This window comes from Aquarana catesbeiana, linkage group LG03 (assembly GCF_042186555.1).
Source record: "Aquarana catesbeiana isolate 2022-GZ linkage group LG03, ASM4218655v1, whole genome shotgun sequence".
Classification (NCBI taxonomy): domain Eukaryota; kingdom Metazoa; phylum Chordata; class Amphibia; order Anura; family Ranidae; genus Aquarana; species Aquarana catesbeiana.
This window is the reverse complement of record NC_133326.1, coordinates 526353074-526367915: the sequence shown is the minus strand read 5'-3', so window position 1 is coordinate 526367915 and position 14842 is coordinate 526353074. Positions and strand designations below refer to the sequence as shown.

The window sequence follows — 14842 nt, the reverse complement described above, 5'->3', positions numbered from 1 at the left end:
TGAAAAAGTCTCACACGTGTTATCGCCATACCCAGGAGGAGTAGCAGAATGTGTTTTAGGGGAGAAGTTGCAAGTATACATATGCCGTGTGTATAGGGCCGGATTAACAGCATCATGGGCCTGGTGCTGACGATTTTGGTGGGCCTTGTTATGAAAATAAATAAAATGAAAATGCAAACAGTTTTTTGTTAAAACAAATCAAATATTTAAACAAACTAAATGAAATAGAGAGGGGGTAAGAGAGAGAGAGAGAGGGGATGTGGGGGAGGGGTGAGAGAGGGGGTGAAAGAGAAAAGTTGAAAGAGAGAGAGAAGGTGAGAGAGAGAGGGGATAAAAGGGAGAGAGAGGGGGTGCGAGAGAGAGAGGGGGTGAAAGAGAGAGGGTGAGAGAGAGAGAGGAATTCTAAGGGAGAGAGAGGAAGTGTGAGAGAGTGAGTGGGGGTGAGAGAGGGGAAAGAGAGTGGGAGGGGGTGAGAGAGAGAGAGGGTGCCTCTGGGTAGTTTTAGGAGGGTAGTGATGTGGCATGCTTAGTGCTCCATGGCAAACTATGGGTGGAGCCACATTGCAGTAAGAGTGGGAAGGGCTGCCCCACACGCGATGCATGGGAATGTGGGTGCTCTGTCACATCTGCTTGATGTTCTTGAGTCTTACACTTACCAACCATGTAACAGGGTATTTACTATGAAAGACCCTTCTCTGCCTCCCTGCCAATCTCTGAATCTTCATCAACCTTCTCTCACCTGTACATTCAAAATCGCCCTGCTAACCTCTGCGCCCCAAACCATCCCGCTCCCCAAACACCCTCATCTCTGGTTAATTCCACATGCCTCTGCTAATCTTTGCACCCCAGCTCCCCCTTAGGGTTGCCACCTCATCCCTTTAAACCCGAACACATATGAATTACACAGGTTCTGATGCTAATTTAATGCAGGTAAGGCACAAAGTGAGTTTTATTGCCAACTTAATCAGCCACAAAACCTGTGTAATTAACATGTGTTCGGTTTTAAAAGGGATGAGGTGGCACTCCCCCTCTTTGGTCATGCTTGCCCCCCAAACTGTAATCCCTTCTCTGTTTACCTCTTGACAACCTCCAAATCCATCTACTCACCTTGGCAGTACAGGCTGATGGCAGGCTCAGTGACTGAGGCAGGCAGGGCTTGCTATACATACACAGCGTAGCCGGCATTCAGCAAAGGTGATGGTGGACCAGGGCTCAGGGAGTTTGACATACCTGTGAATGCTCTAACAATTTACATATCAATGCCACCCGTGATTTACATATCAATGCCGGCCCGATTTACATATCGATCATGTGTACAATGCACAGAGCAGGGCTGGGCAGCATTAGTGACTCACTCACACCACTGGGCAGGGCCTATCTTAAAGAAGGGGCCTGGAGCTGCAGCTCCAATAACCTCTATATTAATCCAGCCCTGCGTATGTGAGATATAGCTTGTTAGTATGACATTTTTATGAAAAAAAAAAAAAAAAATTTCTGAATTTCCCAAAGAATTGTGGGAAAAAAATTACAACTTCAAAGAACTGGCTATGCCATTTACTAAATACCTTTGACTGTCTACTTTCCAAAAATGGGTCATATGTGAGATATTTGTACTGTCTCGGCATGTTAAGGCCTCATGAATTGAGATAGGCTGTCAGTACATCAGGTGTGATCATTTTCAATGATTGGCACCATAGCTTGTAGACTCTATAACTTTCACACGGACCAAAAAATATAGACTGATTTGGATTATTTTTACCAAAGAAATGTAGCAGTATAAATTTTGGTCAAAATTACTTATTTGAAAAATTAATCAGCTGTCAGCAGAGTTCCCCGCTGATCCAGTGGGGAAATCCCGAAGACTGCAAACTGGTACTAGCATGCAGCAAAACTCATCTCCACCATCAGGAGCTTTGGTGAATACTGGTTAGTGCTTAGACTTGGGTGAGCCAGCCCCACCCGCCAGGGGGACCTGATTGTGTATTTATCCTGCTGGTTTCTGTGCAAGACTTTCCACTTCCACAGCAAAAGCTAGTTCAGGATCAGGAGGTACCAGTATTGTTGCAGAAGTAAAAGAGTCTTTAGTTTAGTAAAGGCAGCCTGTGCCTCCCGTGTCCACACAAAGGGTGTCCCTTTCCTTGTCAGTTGCGTAATTGCTGCTATTAACTTTCGTTAGAGAAGTTCATTTTGAATTTTCTATAGAAATTGGCAAATCCAACTAATTGTTGCATTTCCTTAACATTTCTAGGGGCAGGCCAATCCACCACTGCTTTGATCTTGTCAGGATCCATGCTCACCCCTTCAGGAACAATGACATATTCCAAGAACTGGATCTGGCAGATTTCTCCAAAGTAAAGTTGATTCTCCTATAATCTTTTTAAGACAGTGGAAACATGCCTGCAATGCTCCTCTAGATTATCAGAAAACCTAGGGATATCATTCAAGTATGCAATAACAAACTGGTACAACAAATCCCGCAGGACATAATTGATGAAATGTTGGAAAGTTGCAGGAGCATTGCAAAGGCCAAAAAAGGCTTGACCAAACACTAAAAATGTCCATCTTTCTTGCCTCCTTGACAAATGCCCCGATGCAAGTGCCCAGTGGGCACAATGACCGCCGTGCTCCCGCAATCGCTCGTGACACAGCGAGAACCGGGATCTGTGTGTGTAAACACACAGATCCCGGTTCTTTTAGGGGAGAGGAGACAGATTGTGTGTTCATACTATGTATGGACACCGACCTCTATCTCCTCTGAGACAGTTCCATCCCCTCACAGTTAGAAACACACATAGGGAACACAATTAACCCCTTGATCGCCCCCTAGTGTTAACTCCTTCCCTGCCAGTGATATTTACACAGTAATCAGTGCATTTTTATAGCACTGATCACTGTATAATTGTCAATGGTTTCAAAAATGTGTCAAAAAGTGTCCGACGTGTCCGCCATATTGTCGCAGTCCCGATAAAAATTGCAGATCGCCGCCATTACTAGTGAAAAAATAATAATAATAAACATGCCATAAATCTTTCCCCTATTTTGTAGACGCTATAACTTTTGCGCAAACCAATCAATATACGATTATTGCGATTTTTTTACCAAAAATATGTAGAAGAATACATATCGGCCTAAACTGAGGAAAAAATTACTTTTTTTGATAAGAAATGTGGGATATTTATTATAGCAAAAATTAAAAGATATTATTTATTTTTTTTTTTCAAAATTGTCGCTCTTCTTTTGTTTATAGCGCAAAAAATAAAAACCGCAGAGGTGATCAAATACCACCAAAAGAAAGCTCTATTTGTGAAAATAAAAAAAAAGGACTTCAATTTTGTTTGGGTACAGCGTTGCACGACTGCGCAATTGTCAGTTAAAGCGGCGCAGCGCCGAATCGCAAAAAATGGCCTGGTCATTGAGCAGCCAAATCTTCCAGGGCTGAATCAGTAAAACACTTTATTCACCCAGTCACTCACAAATTTAGGTAATTGATGAATTGTAGTCCAGAAAAAAGCTCCCAACCTGTTTGATGTATTCCTATTTGCAATTTAAGCATTTTCTCCTATCTAAATAATCTTCTCTAATTTTAGCCCCACAGCATTCGTACGGGTTTGTAGTTAAAGCCCCACTCAAATTAAACTGATTTCTACTATTTACAAACCCCTACATGAATCCATCCAAGTAAATGGAGATCAACATCTTTTTGTGATAAAATGGGAATCTGCTTTTCAAAGCCCTATTCCTCCTCTATGCTGGGACAAAATATGGGCAGCGATTGCAAAGTTATCTCCTATTGTGGTATAGAGGTCCTTCATGCACTTGACCAATCTATTCCAAAAACTTGTTGGCACTATGGACAAGCATCGGGTTCTTTATATCACATATATTTAGCAATGTGCTTTAACACAGCCTTTTTGGCTGCAAGTGCTCCAGATGTTGCAGCAGTAACAAGATGTATCTCTAGCATTAGACACTTTACACTGCTTACTTGGCTTACCTTTTCTGGGCCTACTTAAAAATGCTGAAAAATTGGTCACTTATATCCTGATGGTTGCTGAATGACTAACTCTGCTCCACTGGAGATCTGCTGTTACACCGTCTGTAAACCATCTCCTTAGTGGTATAATAGAACTTTGCCATTTAGAATATCTTACGGCTAAATGAAGAGACCAATTAGACCTATTTGAGTGTTATGGGATACTTTATCCTTTGGTCAATGGGACCATCGAAGACCTTTTCTGCATGCAACCAGGCCACTACTCTTGTGTCAGCATTGTCATGAGTGGTTGTTAAATTAAATAGATGGCAAATATTAATATCAGTGCCCTTCCTGGGCATAATCCCAATCTGATTAACATGAGAAACAGATATTTCTACTCAATCTGTGACTGTTTTCTAAACAAATGAACTGTAATGCTGCGTACACACGATCGGACATTCCGACAACAAAATTCATGGATTTTTTCAGACGGATGTTGGCTCAAACTTGTCTTGCATACACACGGTCACACAAATCTTGTCCAAAATTCAGAACGTCCAGAAGGCAGTGACGTACAACACGTACGACGAGCCGAGAAAAAGGAAGTCCAATAGCCAGTGCGGCTCTTCTGCTTGATCCCGAGCATGCGTGTAACTTTGTGCGTCGGAATTGTGTACACACGATCAGAATTTACGACAGCAGATTTTGCTGTCGGAAAATTTGAGATCCAGATCTCAAATTTTGTGTGACGGAAATTCTGATGGAAAATGTCCGATGGAGCCTACACACGGTCGGAATTTCCGACAACAAGCTCCCATCGAACATTTTCCATCAGAAAATCCGACCGCGTGTACGGGGCATAAAGGCTTAAAACACTTTTTGCTTTGATGCACCTTGAATTTATTTAGCTTATTTAAACTGAAAGTGTAATTGGGCTTTAAAACTGAACTCCAGGATAAGCAAATATTGCCTACATACATGAGTCATATGTATTCTTACTTAAATCCTGATGTGCTTTATGTTTCTCACAGGTCTGTGCAGTAATCCAAAGTGAAATTTTACCTACTGTATGTGCTGGAGCTTGCTGTAATAAATAGCAGTCATTGCTGCTCCCTACTTGTGCAAAGTGACCGGTTATGCATCCGTCCCCTCTCTCTGACCAGCACAGTGATAATGTCACTTCTACTTTTACAAAGTAATAACTGGTCTTTAAAAGGCAATTGGTGCATACAAACTACATTTATAGTCTTTCTGGTTAAAACACATTTTAATGAAAGTTTTTGAGTTCAGCTTTCAAAAATGAATGCAGTTTAATTCTCTGCAAATTGTGTAATTCCATTTTTTCTAGTTGTTTTCTTCCAAAACAAAAAGGGAATGTTTAATTCTAAAATTGAAGGAACCCTTTATTTTTCGTAAAAGACAGAGCATGGTGGCATGAAAGCTGATGCAAGCTGTAATTTTTAAGCAGCAAAAATTGAAAGTTAATTAACCTCTTCACGCCCATGCTATAGCCGAAAGACGGCTACAGCGTGGGCCTTCATTGCCGGGATGGCGTCTGTTTACGTCCTCCCGTGCATGAGTTGCCTGCTGAGACTCGGCTGATCATAGATCGGAGTAAGAGGCCGATCCCGACCCCTTACCACGTGATCATCTGTCAGCCAATGACGGCTGATTACATGATGTAAACAGAGCCAGTAATCGGCTATTTTTTTCCTCACCCTGACAGCGTGAGGAGAAGAAAAAACCCGATCACCGGCTTCTGCCAGAGGGACATTGGTTTCCGAACACTGAGAACTGCCGCTGCTGCCTCATCTGTGACCATCAGTGCCACCTGCCAGTGCCCACCAGTGCCACCTACCAGTGCAAATCAGTGCCCACCAGTGCCATCATTGCCGATCAGTGCTGCCAAACAGTGCCCATCAGTGCCTTATCATCAGTGCTGCCTATGAGTGTCACCTACCAGTGCCTATTAGTGCCCACCAGTGCCACCTATCAGTGCTACCTATCAGTGCCCTTCAGTGCCACCTATCAGTGCGCTTTAGTGCCACCCATCAGTGCCCATCAGTGCCACCCATCAGTGACACCTATCAGTGCCCACCAGTGCCGCCTCATCATTGCCCATCAGTGCCGCATTATCAGTGCCACCTTATCAGTGCCCATCAGTGCTGCCTTATCAGTGCCCATCAGTGCTGCCTTATCAGTGCCTATCAGTGCAGCCTATCAGTGCCCATTAGTGCAGCCTATCAGTGCAGCCTATGTTTAGCAAAAAAATAAAAACCCCAGTAGCGATTAAATACCACCAAAAGAAAGCTCTATTTGTGTAAAAAATGGATACAAATTTCATATGGGTACAGTGTAGCATGACCACGCAATTGTCATTCAAAGTGTGACAGTGCTGAAAGCTGGAAATTGACCTGGGCAGGAAGGGAGTTTAGGTGCCCAGTAGGCAAGTGATTAAAACTTTCATGTAGAAAAGGGGGAAAATAGAAGGAGCAGTTGTAGATCTGGAGATCTGAACAAAGAAATACAGTTCTCTGATTAAATTTTAGCATTAACTAAGAGAGAGCTAGATACGGCATGCAACTGCTCTATAGCACCATCAACTTCTGCAATTCTTATTAAGAGTGTACGTTATAAGATCACATTAATGTTGAGTGTAAATGAGTCTTCTGAATTTTACATGGCAATACCATTTAAATGTCAGGCGAGAATAGTGCTGTTGTTCAAGCATCAGTAATACTGAAAGAAATATATTTTGCTGTGCTTTAGCCACCCAGCAGCAAGCAAGTAAAAGTCATTGATAACATCCATCTTGTTCATTTAAAGCAAGTTCCAAGCTTAGGAATGAGTTGCAAATAAGGTTACCAACTGGGCCTTTTTAGCAAGGACACCCTGTATTACCAATAAAGTTTCACTGTACCATTCTTTAATTAGCTCAATTCCAAACAGGCCTCACATTTGGATGGAGCAGGTCTAGTTGCTCGCCAATTCATTATCTGCTTATCATGTGTAGAGTGTTCTATCTGCGTAATGGTATACAGCCATACAGGCCCTTTTCCTCTAATTCCAGCTCATCACCAGTTTCCTATACAGCATATTCTGTGGTCAGTTCACTAAGCAAAAATATTTTAACCACATTTGTTATTTTATATCATGGTTATTTCCCTGTGTAGCCAGGTGCTTGTCTAGAGACAGAGAGTGATTTAGGACACTGTGCTGCAGTGCTTTCCGCACTCCCAATGGACTTCAGCTGAATGGGTTTACTCTACATTGACCAGGGAGAGCTGACAAGCAGAAGGAGCTTTTGTGGCAGGAGGTTTGAATTTTATTCAGTGAACGTATCTTTGTAATAAGGATGGAAAAAAAATTGCACCAGAAATATTCTTGGATTCCTACCAGAGCCACAGAGAAGAATGTTCACAGCTGACCTGGATTACACCTTCTAGGGGGTCTCATTATCCCCACAAAGCGCAAGTGACCACTCTAGTGATAGATGGCCAACTCTTAAGGGTGAGGGCACATCCATGTGGGGCACCTGTGTCTGCACACTGAATTGGAGAACCTTTTATTTGATCAACGCACAAGCACTTTACTTCACAATGAAGTTGGACTGGTACTGTTAAGACATTATTGTGAATTACATTGTTTTTTTTCACTTGTTCATGCTTACATGCTTGTAAATTATACAGCTGAGCGTGGTGTTCACTTCTTCTTTTTCAAGAGACTTGATTATTGGTAGCGCTGAATCATGGGAGATGATGTTTGGGGAAAAAAATCTTTACTAAGACAGTCTATGGACCATTTAATTACAATTCCCATCGCAAGCTGGGTATAAGGGGAGAGAGTGTAGCTAACTTTTCTGTGAGGACAATGAGGTGTTCACATTACTGCTCCTGTGTACACATCAACCCGTTACAAGCCTGCAGCTGTGTGCTGAGGGCCGGAGTTGCTTCAGGCAGATCCAGAAGTGAGCTGCCATCTGAACAGAGAGTCTCCTGTTGCTGTATCTCTGAGACTGGTGAGAGGGCACTGCTGCCAATAACCTGTTGCTGCTAGCAGAGACTGAGCACATAGGGACTGACCATCTAGCTAGCAGAATTATTGAGACTGTACTCATGTTCACCACTGTAAAGACTAGGTCTCAATGCAAGTCGGCTGAAGAACTATGGCTAAAGACTCACTCAAATAGCTGCTTCACAAGAACTTTGCCTTTTGTACATAGTAAGAGGTACCTTTTTAGGGAGTCCTAAATTTAATTGCTGCCATTCATACAGAGTGTGCTCTAAAGTGGATATAGCCTACTGTTTACAGAGGAGTTATCGCAGTACTGATTATCATTTCTGTTACAGTTTTTTAATTTCATTACGTATTGCTAATTTTGTGGATTACTAGGTTTACTCTAATTAAGCTGCATAGAACTCCATTAACTCCAGTGAATATATTGTCTTGTGAACTGTAATCGACCTTATCCTTTACTCATTTATGTGCATAATGCTATGTACTGCAACCCATGACAATATATTGGGTTCATTTATCACTAGCCAGTCTAATCTTTGCTTTTTTGATACTGATCCTTATTTGTGTGCAGGGTATCTATATGTGTGCTCCCAGTAGCAGAGCAGTATCCATCTGGTTAACCTGGTGTGTCAGTAGGGCTGAGGTTGTTCTCAGAGTCGAGGCAGAAGAGCAGAGAACCTAATCTACCACGTGGCTCCTGCGGGGGTAGTGATACTAAATCTGTAATGGAAGACGACACTAATATTAGGAATAGCTGCGCAACCCAACTATGTATTGAATAGAGGAGTTCACCCACGGGGTTTTTAAGCAGCAAAAATGTTGCAGCTTGTAAAGTGTATAAAAGGGTCTTTATTTAAGAAAAAAATGAGAAACACTTGTTGACATTAAAACACGAGCTCTGGTCATGAGGCTAAGATACATATACCATAATACAGCAATGTGAACATGGATATATAAAAGATTACATTGCAGTGATACACATGCTAGAAGCACTGACGCGTTTTGACCTAGTCAGTTGTTGGCCTTCTTCTGGGGGACAAATTTCTCTAGAATAAATGCACTCAAGATTTTTTCAAAATAATTTTTTTCCAAAAACATACAATAAGTTCTATGTACATGAGCAAATTAAATGGATGACCTCATGATCGGTGAGTCTAAAATTGATTGAAAATATTCGATGGACTTGGCAGACACCTCCACTTCACCACCCTAAGAGGAATGGGGAAAGAACCGGCCTAGTAGGCTTACAAGAAGCCACGTTTTGTGCCCCCCCACACAGAGGAGGGAGGGGAGGACAGAGGACGGCACAATATACCACTTCCAAACTGTTGACAATATATCAAAAGAAGATCACACTAGTATAATGCTATAGGAGTTTTAGAAATATTTTATATATGTGTTTATGTGATAAAGAGGATAATGAATAAAATAAATTGTAAGGATGTATCAACTGGTTTTTGTTAGTGTATTGGGGAGGTGATAAATTCCAGGAAGGAGCACTGCCCAGCACAGGGTTCTTTTCCGTGTGGCCACTGCTCCCACTGCCCCCTCATTAGGAGAGAGAAGATGTTTCTTCTCCCCAATGGGTAAACCTTTATACCTATCCACTTTGCTAATTGCCAGACTTGCGGACTGGTCTACATGATGGTTTGTGAATGTGGCGCATTCTACATAGGAAAGACAAAACAAGAGTTTTGGCACCGCATTAGTAAACACATATACAGCATGCAGATAGGAAATTAATATTTACCACTTGGTAGATATGTAGTCTTTAAACACAACTATAAAATACCAAAAGTTTCCTTTGCCGCCCTTGATTGAGTACTCATTTCCGACAGGGGTGGCGATTGGAACAAAATTCTTTTGCAACGAGAGCAGAGATGGATCTTCAGGTTACAGGCCACTATGTATCCCGGGCCTGAATGAGTCCATCTCTTTTGCTCCATACTTGCAGGGTTTTGTATCAGGCAAGACACAATAATGTCCATGATATAGTAGAAGATCTAGGATGCTATACCTCTTTAAATAATATTGTGTAGGTCGCGGAGAGATATACACATTCATCGAACATATAAACAGCTCGAGTTGTACAACTTATACTTGACTTATCCCAAAAATACATAATATTTGTCAATTATTTTAACTGTATTAATTGGAAGTTACTAATTATTGCATATGCTTGGTTCCAGATCTTGGCGGCAAAATGGCACACCCCTCGGCTCACATGGGGTGGATTTCCAGTCCTTTTGGCATCACGGCAGGAAGGGGGGAACTTCGGTTTCTCCTTCTTCCCCACAACATGCTCCATGTGGCAGCCATGCCTAGTTTTGGCTGCTAGTGTGAGCACTATCTTGCCGGCGGCTTTCCGAAATCCCTCTATACGTTCGTGACTGGCCGCGCATGTGCGCGAGATCGGTGTGCGTGGCACGTCATGACGTCACACGTTTTTGCTGCGGAAGTGACAACAGTAATCTGAGGCATTGCCTTCCGGAACACCGGGGAAGCCACGCGGTGGCTGCACATTAGCGACCAGACTGCTTCCACCTGGGGGGGAGGAGGAGAGGACATTGGCCAATTGGGCACCACACAGGAACCACAGGTAACATATATATAAGATAGATGGTATGAGGATCTCATTAAGATCCCATGCAACAACTAAGATGGATGGATACCATTACTACTTGGCTAAAGTGAGTAACAATTCAATCTGATCGTTGTGCTTAACTATTTAGGCAGTCAGGATAGGTTACCCTTACCAATATTCAACCAAACCTAATCTACATTCATCTCTTCGAACATTAGGCTCCTCTGGCTTCTTTCTATAAGAACCTATGTTCTACCTACCTTTTTGCTTCTCCAAGCCTGATATTATCCTTCATTACAATCTGAAGGCTCGCTCCAACTATATAAAAAATTCAAGGTAAATTATGTCACTTGCAATCTTCACTTTTTGCTTCACTTGTAATCCTTTTTTATTTTGACTGCTTTTACTAGCACATTTAAATTATCTCAATATCTTTTACTTTTTTCACACAATCACATTAGCATGATTCATGAAATTTCTTCCTCCCATCTTCCCACTTTTATAACATTCACATACTCATATATCACTTATTGAATTTGCTTGGGATTAAACAATCCCCTTCACCACATAAAATGATCCTGCCAATATGGTCTTTTATTTGTATGTCATATGTTCTTACCACATTCACAATATTTTTATGTAATACATATGTATAGTTTACACATTATGATATAGAAAGTACACACCACTTATCATCTAACACTTATTATTCAAATTTATCACCTCCCCAAAACACTAACAAAAACAAGTTGATATATCCTTACAATTCATTATTCTCTTAATCACATAAACACATATATAAAATATTTCTAAACTCCTATAGCATTATACTAATGCGATCTTCTTTTGATACATTGTCAACAGTTGGGAAGTGGTATATTGGTGTCGTCCTCTGTCCTCCCCTCCCTCCTCTTTGTGTGTGTGTGTGTGTGTGTGTGTGTGTGGGGGGCACAAAACGTGGCTTCTCGTAAGCCTTCTAGGCTGGTTCTTTCCCCATTCCTCTCTGGGTGGTGAAGTGGAGGTGTCTGCCAAGTCCGCTGACTCTTTTTAATCAATTTTAGACCAACCAATCATGAGATCATCCATTTCACTGTTCAGTGGTAAATATATTAATGCTCATGTACATTGAATGATTGCATTTTTTTGGAAAAAAAAATTTACTTTGAAAAGATCTAAACTTGAATGCATTTATTCTAGAGCAATTTGTCCCCCAGAAGAAGAACACAACTGACTAGGTCGAAACTTGTCGGTGCTTCTGGGCATGTGTATCACTATAATGTAGTCTTTTATATATACATGTTCACATTGCTGTATTATGGTATATGTACCTTAGCCTTATGACCAGAGCTCATGTTTTAATGTCAACAAGTGTTTAAATTTTTTTCTTAAATAAAGACCCTTTTATACACTTAACAAGCTGTGATATTTTTGCTGCTTAAAAAACCCCATGGGGGAACTCCTCTATGTGATACCAAATCTGGACTCTAGGCAAAAAACCCGACAGCTTTGTAAAAAATAATGAATCATTAAATTTATTTTGTAAATGGAAGCATTGTAGGTTCCTGATTTGACCTGGTATCAATCCCTTTTAGTTCCTGTATAGTAGAGCTGGAGTATGGGAGAATGAACAGAAGAAAGAGACAATTTTGGTTAATATGCTGACAAAAAGCATGCTGATAGAAATAGTAAGCAAATTGACAGAGAGATAAGCTCATCACTATGCTACTTCTCCTTTCACTGTCCAATCACAGGCTGGGCTCAGAGGAAGTTGTTTGAAAGATGCTGTCAGACTGATAACTTCTAGCAAAAGAATAAATGTGCTGCAAAGAAATCTCTGGGTTAAAATTTAATATTGCAGCAAAGCCTGGTTTTGTTATTTTATGATTTACAATTTTCATAGATTTACAATTGCGGTTATTTTTCTATAAATTTTTGACTCTGGTAGAACTGTGTTCCTGAAAGAAACCTGACTGAGGTAAATGTTCCTTGATATCTAACACACTCCCCTCCTCAGACACTGCAGCTCACAATGGGATTGTTTTAGCAGCAGAGGCAGTGCTGTCATTTCAGAAAGCAGTGGGGAGGACTATTTGTGGCCAGGTGCTAATTGACAAGCTATAGGCATGTAAATCAGCAGTGGCAATGCTTCAACTTTTTTTCATTCCACTGTAGTACAACCAGGTATGTGGGTGGCAACTTTGCTCTGAATTCAGGAGAAGTGCAGCATTGTTGCCACACTAGCACAGAAAGTTGCATTAGATGGACGTCAATGACAGGATCAACAGGTTCTGGGACATTGCAGGGGGATTAAGATCAAACTGTAAGTGCAGATTCACTTATAATTAAGTGCTAAAGCACATACGGTATTTACAGGTTACAGTTCTACTTTAAGAATAATAGTGTTATGTTGGTCACCCATACCAGCCATCAGCCGCTTTTTCCCCAACTTATTAGGTACACATCTCTTAAGCAAAACACAGTCAATGTCAGTCAGAAGGTGGTATTCGGGATTCCTGTGCTGCAATTTTAGCGAACGCCGAACAGACCAGTAGTGGTTAACCTGGTAAACACAGGGGGCATCAAGTGCTCTCCCTAACATATCAAAAGGGCTGCACAAATTATTTGAATTTAAATTACAGATAGACAGCATATATGTAAAGATAAATATATAGAATTTTGCACACATACCTATCACATTGTCTTAAAACGTGTTACTGGAACTCATATGGTACATGTGTTGGTGCCATGCAGTCAATATTGCCCAACGCACCACAGTGTTGAGCAGCCCATTAAAAAAAATGGGCTGCTCTAAAGAAAAGTGTGTTAATATGCCTATGTTTAATGCACCATAGCAAAGCGGGATGGTGTGAATGGGCCCTAATGCACAGAGCAGATTTGCATTGACAGCTGTCCGTTTAAACTGTATTAATTGTACAGAAACCCACTATTTCTTTAACTTGTCCACCACTTCACATTCTGCAGCTTGTTTTCCAGCAGCAGGGCAGGTTTTACAGCCCCTGCAGGGCCTTACAATTACCTCTTGCCCATGTGACTAGGGCCATACAGAAGATGGATTCCACCTACAGTTAGGAGCAAAGAGCTGGGATTGGGAGCCTCTGATGTTTTTTGCATGTGGACCCCACTGGATGTGGCTGGCACTTAGGAAGCCAGTGTGCAGGCAAAGATCAGTAAGCCTTTATGTTGGCTGCTGCTTATATGTACATTTAAGCTGTGCCAGCTCTCTAATGTGGCAGGTGCCAGGAACAATTAAGAATTTTATTTATTTGGTGCCCGATACTCAGCAGGCCACACACAGTTGAAATTAAAGCCTTTTTTTACTTGGTGTCCTACATGCAGTGGTGACCACGTGTTGGGCACCATGGGGAATAGACTTTACAATGTAAAGTGTCGAAAAAAAAATTATATTTGAACACAGAGCTTTTTTCGTAGAGAATGGTTGGACTCTTGCCAGATTTTATATTATTGTGTCCCACTGGAACTTTCCTGTCCCAGATAAACAAAGCAAAATGAAAGGAAATCTCTCAAAAGTGAGGAAAATCTCTGAAGCACTAAAGCAGGGGTTCTAACCCTTCACCAGTTTATCCAAAACAAAAACAATTAGCCTTCAATGAGCCTCTAAGGCATGGGTAAACATGTCAATGGTTATTTTTTGGGAAGTTTGCATCTGCCTTGAATTATGCACAAGTAAGACCCCTTTCACACCGCCGCTAAAACAGTGCTAAAGCGCCGGTCGTTTTTGCGGTGCTTTAGCTGCGCTTTCGTGGTGTTTTCGGATGCTAGCGGGACGGTTTTCAGGCATTTTAGCGCTAGAAATTGCCTCTAAAAGGTGCCTCAAAACTGCCTCCCATTCATTGCAATGAGTGTTTTCACACTCGGGCGGTGCGCTTGCGGGATGTTAGAAAAAGTACTGCAAGCAGGATCTTTGGGGCGGCTTGGGAGCACTATAAATAGCGCTACCAAAACACCCCTGCCCGTTGAAATGAATGGGAAGTGCTTTGAAAGCGCCACAAAACTGGACTTTTTTCCTTTTTTTAAGGTCATGTTGTCACGTGACCTTAAAAAAAAACATCCTGCTAGCGCCTTAAAAGCGCCGCAAAAGCACCACTAAAATGCTGTTAAACCACCGCAAAACAGACCGGCGCTTTAACTCTGTTTTAGCGGCACTGCAGTGTGAAAGGGATCTAAAAAAAAAGAAAAGTCCTGTTTTGCGGGGCTTTCAAAGCGCTTTTAAGGCACTTTGGAAG

General features: G+C 41.6%; 1 protein-coding gene across 2 annotated transcripts in view; it reads left to right on the top strand.

Annotated features, from left to right (window-relative positions):
• The window catches only part of CRACR2A (calcium release activated channel regulator 2A), a 208565-nt gene that overhangs the window by 58331 nt on the left and 135392 nt on the right, over positions 1-14842 (top strand). The window lies entirely within an intron of this gene.